Genomic DNA, 11,310 nt, shown 5'->3' with positions numbered 1-11,310 from the left:
TTATTGCAAGCTTCTAACCATGACCCCCATCTCTTAAGACCTGGACATGGGGGAAGCGATAATTGAGGGAATTATTTCTTGAATTTTGATACTCGATCTGGAGCTTTTACAAATATAGTCTTTCAATCTTGTATTGTTAGTTGGTTTCACTTTCTGCATTGTACCTGCACTTCATACTCCGAACTGCAAACCTGCATGTTGAAGTTCTTATGCGACAACTGTCCCGTTCACCTGTTGTTGACGTGCAGAGATCTTCGAGTATATCATGGAGGGGAGGACTTTGTATAAAGGGTTGTAAACAAATGACTGTGTAGATGCCAATATTAGCTTTTACTGCTCCAAATTCCGTTCCCTATTTATCACCGACCTACACTCAATTTCATGAAAATTTTATCATGCAACGTATATTTTTTAATTTACAATATAGAATCGGTTTAACTTTTTATTACCAAACACAGAGTAACTATTATTTATCAAACATGCTCCTTTCCATGGTAACCGCTCTCGGGTTGTATAACGAAGATCCAATACTAACTATAACAGTAGGCCTACTCGTTGGTATATTATTGCTTCCAAACAGGTTTTAAACCCGTACGTCGATAGAAAGTACAAAGCATCGCATTATTATCGTGTGAGTTGAAGTTTTTCGTAACATAAGATCAGAATTATGTCAGTTCTTATCATTCACCACGAGGAATTTCAACACAGGTCTACACGTGTCATTTACTGTTATTCAGTTCAGGTAGGCCTGTATTAGATGTAAACATTATGACTCCGTAGCATTTTTCTGCCTGTCAACTGTTTGTAAAGAGAAGTAGCGTCTTTCTCCGATTAGTTTCTGAGTGGCAATTGATTTTCGGAACTGTTCGGTAAGTTATAAATAGTTATGTTTTTTATTATTTTACACTGTTATGTAAACTGCAGAAAAATGTACTATTCAGCTACAAAATATCGATTTCGATATCGATATTTTTCTTAAGGAAATAAAAGCTTCCAGTAACTATTACAGCGAAGAATAGTAATATGCGTTACAAGAGCGGTATGTTGACGTTTTCATGGTCGAGGAAAAGATTGAAAAAGCGAAACGTAGTTGAGCTTTTTTAACTTCCGAGAACATGAAAACAAACATACCGCTCGTGTATCGTACATTATTTTGTGCGAAGATTCTTTATTACATACCTGAAAGACGAATTTCTAATTAGCTGCAATGAAATCTCCATGTTGGTTTCTGTTTAATGACGGCAACTTCGGAAAACCGAAATATCTTTCTTCAACATTGTTGCTATAAAATGTTTTCTGTGTTTACTATACTCCAGCAGGCCGTGATATACGTCTGTCTTTTTTTTCCCCCCAGTCTATAAATGCGAACTTAAAACAAACGGTAAGGTTATGTAATGATTTATTTTTCATTTTAATATTTTAACAATATTATTTATATAACATATTGCAGTAATAACATCGGCATCTGGAATCTTGTTGATTTTTTCACGGCTTCCTTAATGTTACTTGTATCAGGAATGCAATAAGTTTCGTGGAGTAGTAGAGTTTACTTAATTTTTGCAAATATTTAAAAACAATAATTAACAGTGCAATTTAGATGAAATTGCAGTGGTAAGTTTCCAATTAATGATTATTACTATGTTAAACGTCTCTAAAAATAATATGTTAAAAGCCTAAAGCAATAAAATGAATGTCGCGCTTAAGCGGTAAGAAGAGGGAAATTGTTATGTGTGTTACGTTGGGAATACTGAATGTGGTATTTCACACTTACCGCGTATTGGTTCTGTGCGGAAAACAAGCAAATACGCACGATCTCGCACAAAGGTTTTTTGAATATGTCGTGCATCTGTGTGACGATGTAGGCTAATAATTCTTCTGAATTATGGGATGGATTTTCTTCATATTCAATATTAGAACTCACAAAGGAACGTTCAACACTGGAAGGTTCGATAGGATCTTCAAATTTTGTACACCGAAAGGTCCCGTTTATAATAAATTTTCTGCAAAAAAAAAATCGAAATCGACCTATAAGACAGTTAAATAGTACTTGGAATATTAGTAGTAGTTTGGAAGCCCTGATGCTGTCGCTCGGAGAAAGACAAGGTCTGTGTTAGCTCGTGCATTACAGGCGTTATGTTTGGTTCAGGTTTGTAGAATATGGCCAAGTTCGATATTTGCCGAGGTTCCCTCTGCAGAAGGATGCCTGTCTTGTTTGCTCGGCCTTTTTATGAAAATATTTGCTGTCCTCCACTCCTACTCCTTCATGTTTTAACCGCTGAAGGATTTCAGCACAGACCTTGCGATTAGTTTTTCATATGAAATAAGACGAATTTTGTAATTTCTTCGTTGTCTCATGTTCGAACATTGCAGGACACTAGTCTGTGTCGTAAGGCAATGGCGTGTAAGTACGCAATCTGACATCGAACATAACAGTGTACTGTATTGATCTAAATGAGGGGTTGGAAAGCAATGGTGGATCATTAATGTTAAGGTGAGGGGTTTGGACTTTTTCCATTGCTGGTTGTCACAATCAAAAAATTAAGACACAACGTTTCGAAGAGTGGTCCTCCCTTCGTCTTCAGGTGGAAGGAAGTAGAGAAAGGAAAAAACCTACTGTTGGAATCGTTACGTACAGCTATTCTGTAGTCATACAGTCATACACCCTTCGAAACGTTGTGTCTTAATTTTTTGGTTCTCCCTTCGTCTTCAGGTGGAAGGAAGTAGAGAAAGGAAAAAAACCTACTGTTGGGATCGTTACGTACAGCTATTCTGCAGTCATACAGTCATACAGTAGGTTTTTCCCTTTCTCTACTTCCTTCCGCCCTTCGAAACGTTGTGTCTTAATTTTTTGATTGTGACAACCAGCCATGGAAAAAGTCCAAACCCCTCACCTTAACATTAGTGTACTGTAGCTATAGAGCTATAGGTTTAGTTTGAGAGAAATTGAATACCGTACTAGTCTAATTGTTCGTCTGATGGAATCTTTCACCATGTAGACTACACGAGCAATTGAGGGGTTGGCTGGAAGAAGGGCGTAATTCGAGTTACGGCGTTTATCTGTAAAATGGCTATATGCGTTCTTTGGCGGCGTTTCTACCAACCACCAAAATATTATGCCTCTAGTCCCAATAGATTGCAATAGAGAAGTATTATTGAATTGCTTCCGTCTTTCATCTCACTACTGACAAGGGAAGGGTTTCGGCTCGAACAGGAATTTCGTATCAAAAAATTTATATACAGGCCCATCTTTACATCTCTGTAAAGCTCCCAAAAGCTTTCGTTTGTGTAATGTTTGGTTTGTCTGTTAGAGCACTGTACAAGTTGAGGGATGGGGAGAGCACTGCACAAGTTAAGGGGATAGAACACTTTACCCGTAAGCGTAGCCTAGCCTTGAAGCTAGTGCGAGTGGTAAAATGTCTAAAGCCCATTTAAGAACATTTTTCTCCAACATTGTCTGAAAATATTGCAGCTAATCAAAAGTATACACTGTTATGTCAGTCATTCAATGCGCACAAGGACGCAACCTTAATAAATGAATCATTCCAACGCTAGGACGTGGAATGTATGATCATTCCAACTAAAAAACTAATTATATCCAGCCTCTGAATATCTATTTCCTTAGACAATACAAAATATATGCTCGGAGGATAACAGATTACATAAGGACTCTTGCTGAGAATTGAGAACTTAACTTGGGAAATCGAGTGTTTATAATCAAAATGCACTCTGTTATTCATAACCAGTTGTCTGCTCCAGTATATCGTCCTATACTTTAGTATTCCTGGCAGTCAGCTGGTTACGTGAATCCTGAACAAGTCTCGGACTTCAAAAATGTAATTCAGGTGGCATTTGATTTTTCAGCACTGGAGTGTGGTTCAGAAGATTGTTCAGGTGTTGCTTCTGCGTGTTGTGCTTATTGCTGTGCTCCATCGAAAAATCTCGACGGCGAAATCGAAAAATCGAAGGAGAATTGGGAGGAAAATTTAAAAGGTACGCAAAATGCGTCCTTGCAAGGGGTTGGGGGCTGTACAAAACTAAATATGTGAGCTCCAAGCCTGGAGCTCACATATTTAGTTTTGTACAGCCCCCTTGCTGTGCTCCATGCTGTTTCATGCATTTTATAGAGAGTCCTCATGTACATTTTTAAAGAAGTGTATTGACCAATACCAACCAAACGGAGAGTTTCACAAATGAATGCTTTTACGGTCTTCATCACCTTTGTGAGGTAAGCGTCTGTACAAATTTTTAACCTAAAATTCCTGCTCGAGCCGAAACCCTTCCCTTGTGAGGTTCGAGGACCGGAGAAGGTAACTGCAAGGGTGTTCGCGTTGTCTGACGAATGTTCTGATCTATCCTATCCTTTTCCTAATGGAAGCGAATATAACATTTCTGATGTAGAAAGTATCAGTGAAAATGAATTACAAACGGAAAAGTAGAAAACGGAAACGGTTTAACAAACTATAAAAGAATAATGTAGCAAGCGATGACGAAATTACGGCAGTAGGTCAGGAAAAATGGTGAAAGAAATACAGTTATTAGTCTACTCTTTATTTTTGTCAATGTAGAATGAATATAAGGTACTAATAATACAGAGGTATGCAGTGCTATAAAATGTTAGATCCAGGCTAGCAGTCAGTCATTTAGGAACGACCATATTTCTGACAAGTTAGCAGCAAAACGTTTAAGCCAGTTGCTGCCAGAAGAAATATGAGATGTCTACAGAGGAACAAGCCATTTTCCATTGAGGATTTTGGGAAACTGGAATCAAAAACCAACAGAATACATTTGTTATGGGATATTTGGAGAGGAGAACCATTAAGCAATGTCAAACAACTGTAAAACCACAGCACCGAGAATGTTCTTGGGTATACAGTATCTTGACTGAGAAGAATTTTTATGCAAGTCTTTTATTCTCTCATTGTTTAAAATATCTAAGAAACGACTGATAACTGTACACAATATAGTGAAACTAGGTGATACTGTAATGACAGACATGAGAGGCAAACACTCCAATAGCCCTCACAAGATTCTATATGTTATTTATAAGGAGCGGATTCCTATGTAATTAAATATTATTTTTGCGTGTGATAAAACACAATTAACAAAGTTAAAAATTCCGAACGTGAAGTTTCAAGTTTAAAAATCGAATTTTATTTCACATAAAAACACATATTTTCACAAAAAAAATATGTAAATACACATTTTCAGGAAATCTATTATAAACACATAAATCTTGGAGTATTTTTACTTAAATAATTTTTTTACAAGAACTTTTAAATATTTTAAAACTAAATCAATTATGCCACTCAGAAGTACGTTATCTTTTTAAGAATTCTTGGTAGCTTCGTTTTTCTAAGCGCTGTGTGTTGTATCCGTGTTACATTTTTGTAACAGTATCGCCTCAAGTTCTGAGAACTGCTAGGCAGCATATCAGTGTTATTATTAGAGAATAAATTAACATGGACAAGGAGGAGAGATCTTGCAACACATAATTAGGAATGTTTATTGTTGCTGAACATGATTTCATCCCACGCTTTGTTTGTGAAACACAACAGATAAGAGCTCGGTTATGAATATTATTTAATTTAAACAAATCTCTCGCCTCTCGCTCATGTCCATCAAGTAAGGCAATACGTCTTGTTGTGATTCCCTGTTATCGGGCTTCGTCAATCGATATCTTTCAAGATATACTGAAAGATGGTTGTTTAAAAAACGATTTGGCTTTCCTATTAGCAAATCTTAGTTTTTTGTGTGACACCATAAAAAAAACTCGAAACATCCAAAAACCTGTTGTCTGAAACAAGGAGGTGCGTGCCGTGAAAATTAAATTAGACTCGTACCAGGTTCAGAAGTACAAGTACTAAGGGACAAATTCCAGAATGTGTTTTGGAAAAAGAGTGGATATAAAAAAAATGTGTAAAGTTGCTTACTATTGGAGGGTGTGCCTGTACTTCGGTGAAATTGACGGTGTTAAATATGCACGTCTGACGTCCTATGATGTGGAAAGATCGTGTTCACAGTATAAGTCGTTGTTCAGAGATAATCGGCATGCATTTGTGATGGAGATTTTGAAGATGACCTTTGTTGTTCACTGCAATTCTTGGCCAACTACTAGCACTCAAATGTGGTTGGTGAGTACCTAGTAACATTTTTTTTCCAAGCTAAGTAAGGTATTTTTGTCATGTTTAAAAGAAACATTTTTTTTTTACTTTTTAGCAAACATTTTCATATTTTTTAGCACATAAAAATAAATATATTTAAATTTTTAGCACATAAAAATCCGCTCTCTAGTTATTTATGTTAGGTTATTAGATCACTTAAAGTGGTAGGGTTTGTAAGCCGATATTCTAGGTACTTTCAGTTAAAATGATAACGTAAAATAAGTGGGATTAATTAGTTTAATATTCTGAAAAAAAATTTAGTAAACGAATATATTATATATATATATATATATATATATGTATTATATATATACAGGGTGTTTAAAAAATACGGGGCATAATTTGAGGTATGTATTTCCCACATGTAGACAATCAAAATAGTTCATTACAACATGTGTCCGGAAATGCTTTATTTCCGAGTTATGGCCTTCACAACATTGAAATTCACCGGAACGTTTTTCTTTCCACAGGTCGTTGCCGTCAAAGGAGACATTAAGAGGGCACTCTAACAGTTCATTCCGAGGCGAAGGTTACATTCAGTGTTGTGTAGGCGTTAGACTGTGCGACATGTATTCAAATCAAGAGCCGGCAGAGATACACTTCATGTACGGTAAGGCGGACGGCAATGCTGCGCTGGCTTGTCGTTTGTACCAGGAGAGGTACCCACAGCGACAATGTCCAGATCGGAAGACATTTGTACGTCTCCATTACCGTCTGTGCGAGTATGGAAAATTTAACTCTCCTGGTTTGGGAAGGGGACGACCAAGATCTACAACTCCAGAAGTACAGGAGGAGATTCTGGAGGCTGTGAACATGACTCCTTCTATCAGCACACGAAGGAAAGGTAGCGTTGCAAGTCAATGTTCCTCATACGACTGTCTGGAGACTGTTGAAAGAGTATCAATTGTATCCTTATCATTTGCAACGTGTACAGGCCCTGTCACCAGCAGATTACCCTGTACGAGTTAGGTTCTGTCAGTGGTTCTTGCAGCAGTGTGGTGTAAATCCGAACTTTCCCGCCCTAGTATTATTTACAGATGAAGCACAGTTCACACGAGATGGCATAACAAATTTCCACAATCAGCATGTATGGGCGTATGAAAACCCACGTGTAACTGTTCCATCTCATCACCAGGTGCGGTTCTCCTTCAACATGTGGGCCGGTATCATTGGTGATCGATTAGTTGGACCCCATGTACTTGTAAACAGACTTACGGGGCAGGCGTACACAAACTTCCTGGAAAACATACCTCATGTTTTAGAAGACACTCCACTGAACAATCGTCAACACATTCACTTCTTGCATGATGGCGCTCCTGCACACTTCAGTCGTACGGCTCGCCGGTACTTGGATCGAAGGTTTCCTGATCGATGGATAAGTAGAGGTGGCCCAATTGCTTGGCCTCCACGCTCACCTGATCTGAACCCTCTCGATTTCTACTTGTGGGGCCATTTAAAATCATTGGTTTATTCGTCTCCGGTGCCTGATTTGGAATCCCTTCGGAATCGAATTGTGGCATGTTCTGAGGACATGCGCAATATTCCTGGAGTTTGGGATCGTGTTCGCAGGTCAATGAGACATCGATGTGAGGTCTGTATTCAAGCAGGAGGTGGACATTTTGAACATCTTTTGTAATGACAACGACCTGCGGAAAGAAAAACGTTCCTGTGAATTTCAATGTTGTGAAGGCCATAACTCGGAAATGAAGCATTTCCGGACACATGTTGTAATGAACTATTTTGATTGTCTACACGTGGGAAATACATACCTGAAATTATGCTCCGTATTTTTGAAACACCCTGTATATATATATATATATATATATATATATATATATATATATATATATATATATATAGTCCTGCGCCATGGCGTCGCGGTCTAAGGCATCCCGCCTAGGACTCGCGTTACGGAATGCGCGCTGGTTCGAGTCCTCATCGAGACCGGTGTATGAGACCGGTGCCCACCCAGCATCGTGATGCACTTGGAGAGCTACGATAGGTAGCGAAATCAGGTTGCGAATACCAGCTATAACGGCTGGGGGGGATCATCGTGCTAACCACACGATACCTCCATTCTGGTTGGATGATCGTCCAACTCTGCTTCGGCATGTGGGCGTGAGGCCAGCAGCCGGCTGGTCGGTCTAGGCCCTTCACGGGCTGTAGCGCCAAGGATTATTATTATTATTATTATTATTATTATTATTATTATTATTATTATTACATATTTTTGTAGCACATACATTGTCATTTCAGGGAACGGATTTATATGGACTAAAAATATATGAAATATGTAAATATATATGTAGTTATTTTTACCAAAATATGGAATTAAATATGGATTTTTACCAAAATATGGAATTAAATATGGACTTAAAATTATAAAAAAATGACTATGTACGTTAAATATTGGTACATTTTAATCAAACTAAACAAAAAATATAATGGACGTACCTTATCTTCCAATGTAGTTTCAACAAAACACAATTTTTATTGTCTGTTACCATAACAATAGGTTACAAACATTTCTTTCAAGTGCTGAAAAGTGAATCTTCTTCTATTGTCTCTGAGGATAGATTTATACTGACTAAAAGAGCGTTCGACGTCACAAGAAGTAACTGGTACATAATTCAATTTCACAATGTCTGCTGGGGATAAGTCCAAGTTAATCTTCACTGTTGATTCACCACTCATCACAGCAACAACCTTTTGTAGTTCTTCATATCCAGGGTTTTTTGAAAGTACAGTGTCCACCTTAGCTCTTACTGCATCTGCAACTTTACCTCTACCACGATTCAGTTCTTCCACAGTACTATTTATAATTTCAAAACTTTCAGATAGTGAAAGGTGCCTATTTTGGAGACTTTTGAGCGTTTTTATGATGCATGAAAATGTATGCTGAATGTGAGCTAAGTCATTCTTCACACTTATGTCACAGGTAACTGTTTTCGCAGTATCAATTGAGACTGCATCTTCAGAGTCCAATGCAAGGAGAACATTGTTAATAGAGTCTATATGTTCGGCATAATATTCAACTGCTTCTAGCCATGTACCCCATCTAGTTAAAATTGGCTTTGGTGGCAATGGAATTTCAGGGTACATTTCTTTCAACACGTTAACTCTACTGGGAGCTTTGAGAAATACTTTTTTCACTGATGAAATCAACAAATCTACTTTAGGGAAATTGTCTCTGACCACTTCTGCCACACGATGAAATGCATGCGCCACACAAGTAAAATGAGTCAATTTAGGATATACAACAGATAATGCTTGTCCAGCTTTGACCATATAAGGGGCAGCATCGCTAATAAAGAATAACACATTATCGTACATAATACCCTTTGGCCACAGGATACCCATAGCTTCGTTGAACAGTTTAACTATAGTTTTGTTATTGCACTTTTCTAGAACATCACAATGTAAAAGAATTCGTTCAGAATATTGTTCACTTAACAAACCGATAACTACATTACCAACAAGTCTACCTTCTTTGTCGGGAGTCTCATCAATGGAAACCCAAATTGAACTATCTTTAATTTCATCTCTTATCTTCTGTATTGTCTCATCGTAGATGGATGGAGCATACGTCTTCCTAAGTGTTGACTCATCCGGGATTGTATGTTGAGTATATTTTTCAAGGAATTCCCTGAAGACCTTATTCTTTAGTTTGTAGAGAGGAATATCAGCAGAGATGAGAGAACGGCACAGGTCGATGTTAAACTCAGATCTTACATTCGATGTTGTTGGTTGTGTTAAAAACAATTGTCTCTGCTTGGAATTTAGTTGTTTGTTGGCCTGATGTTTACTAGTTGTAATGTGTTGTTGCACCAGGAACTTTTGTGTAGATGATACTGCACACTGACACAAATTACAAAATAATATTTTATTGTCAGTTGATAAACCATCTTCTTTAAATTCTGAAATGTAACTTGTTAGTTTTGATTTTAAATTGACTGAATGACGTACTTTTGGCATATTTACCGTCTTTATAGTATGATTTACAAAACTGAACCTATGTGTACTCTGACTGGCATTTAACTGTTGAGCTGCACAACTGAAGTCTGTTAAAAATTTTAAATTAAATTAATACAGTTTTGTAACTTACTTTCCCATTGTTGATAGGACTGCTAATTTTCAAATAACTCTGATGTTAAAGGGATTACTGAACATGTGTTTAAATCTCTATTGTTGAAATGTATTTTTAAAAGTTAATGGAATTTTGTTTTGTTTTATTGTAAACCTAATATAATATGGACTGTTTTATATGAAATATGGAAAATATATGGAAATTAACGAAAATATGTACTAAACTCTAAAATATGGAAAAATATGGAAAATAAAAGTAGGATTTTTCAACCCTACACATTGTGAAACATAAAGATAATGCAAAATATAAATTATATTAGCTTTATAAGTAAATATGTATTTACATATAAATCCTTTCCCTGGTCATTATCTTCATTAATGTAGTATAGACCTATATGTAGCCTTTCCTATAGAAATATAGAAAAGTTAACAGTATTCTTCTATGGAAGAAGGGCGTAATTAAAAAAAATGAATGCTTCGTTCTCGTACAATATTTAAACATTAACCATTGCAAGCACAAGAGATCGTTACCCTACAATATACATGAATAGTGTCATATTCCAGCAAGAGATGCGGGTACAGATAGTTTTTATTGATTATCTCAAAACTATGTTTTCTGAGTTACGACCTTCTTCCAGCTAACCCCTCAATTACTAACTTGAATTAAATTGTGTTAATCGATCAAAGAAAATCTGAAGTTATTATTGGAAATTCTGCTTACTTATTAGTTGTTTCTTTTTGTGTTTCAAAGAGAGAGGGTTACATCGATGCATAATTCCTAAAATAAAGGCAAGTTATCAATTTTCCTAGTTAATGAATATAAAATTTACGTTGTACAGTAGCCTACTTAAAATAATTTTGAGATTTGAAGGTAACTTCACTTAGCTAAGTGTATTGAAAATTACATTAGATTCTTTAAAGAAAGTGTTTATTTCATTTACTGCATATAATTATTAAATTTATTTTACGTTGAACACAAGACACATGATAAGAAAAACATAACACACAGTAATTTATTGTTGAGTCATGGCATAATTTATTGCTACAAATTCATCATTTAACA

The sequence above is a fragment of the Periplaneta americana genome, chromosome 2, assembly GCF_040183065.1.
Source record: "Periplaneta americana isolate PAMFEO1 chromosome 2, P.americana_PAMFEO1_priV1, whole genome shotgun sequence".
NCBI classification, from domain to species: domain Eukaryota; kingdom Metazoa; phylum Arthropoda; class Insecta; order Blattodea; family Blattidae; genus Periplaneta; species Periplaneta americana.
The sequence above is the reverse complement of the archived record's forward strand: the minus strand, read 5'-3'. Positions refer to the sequence as shown.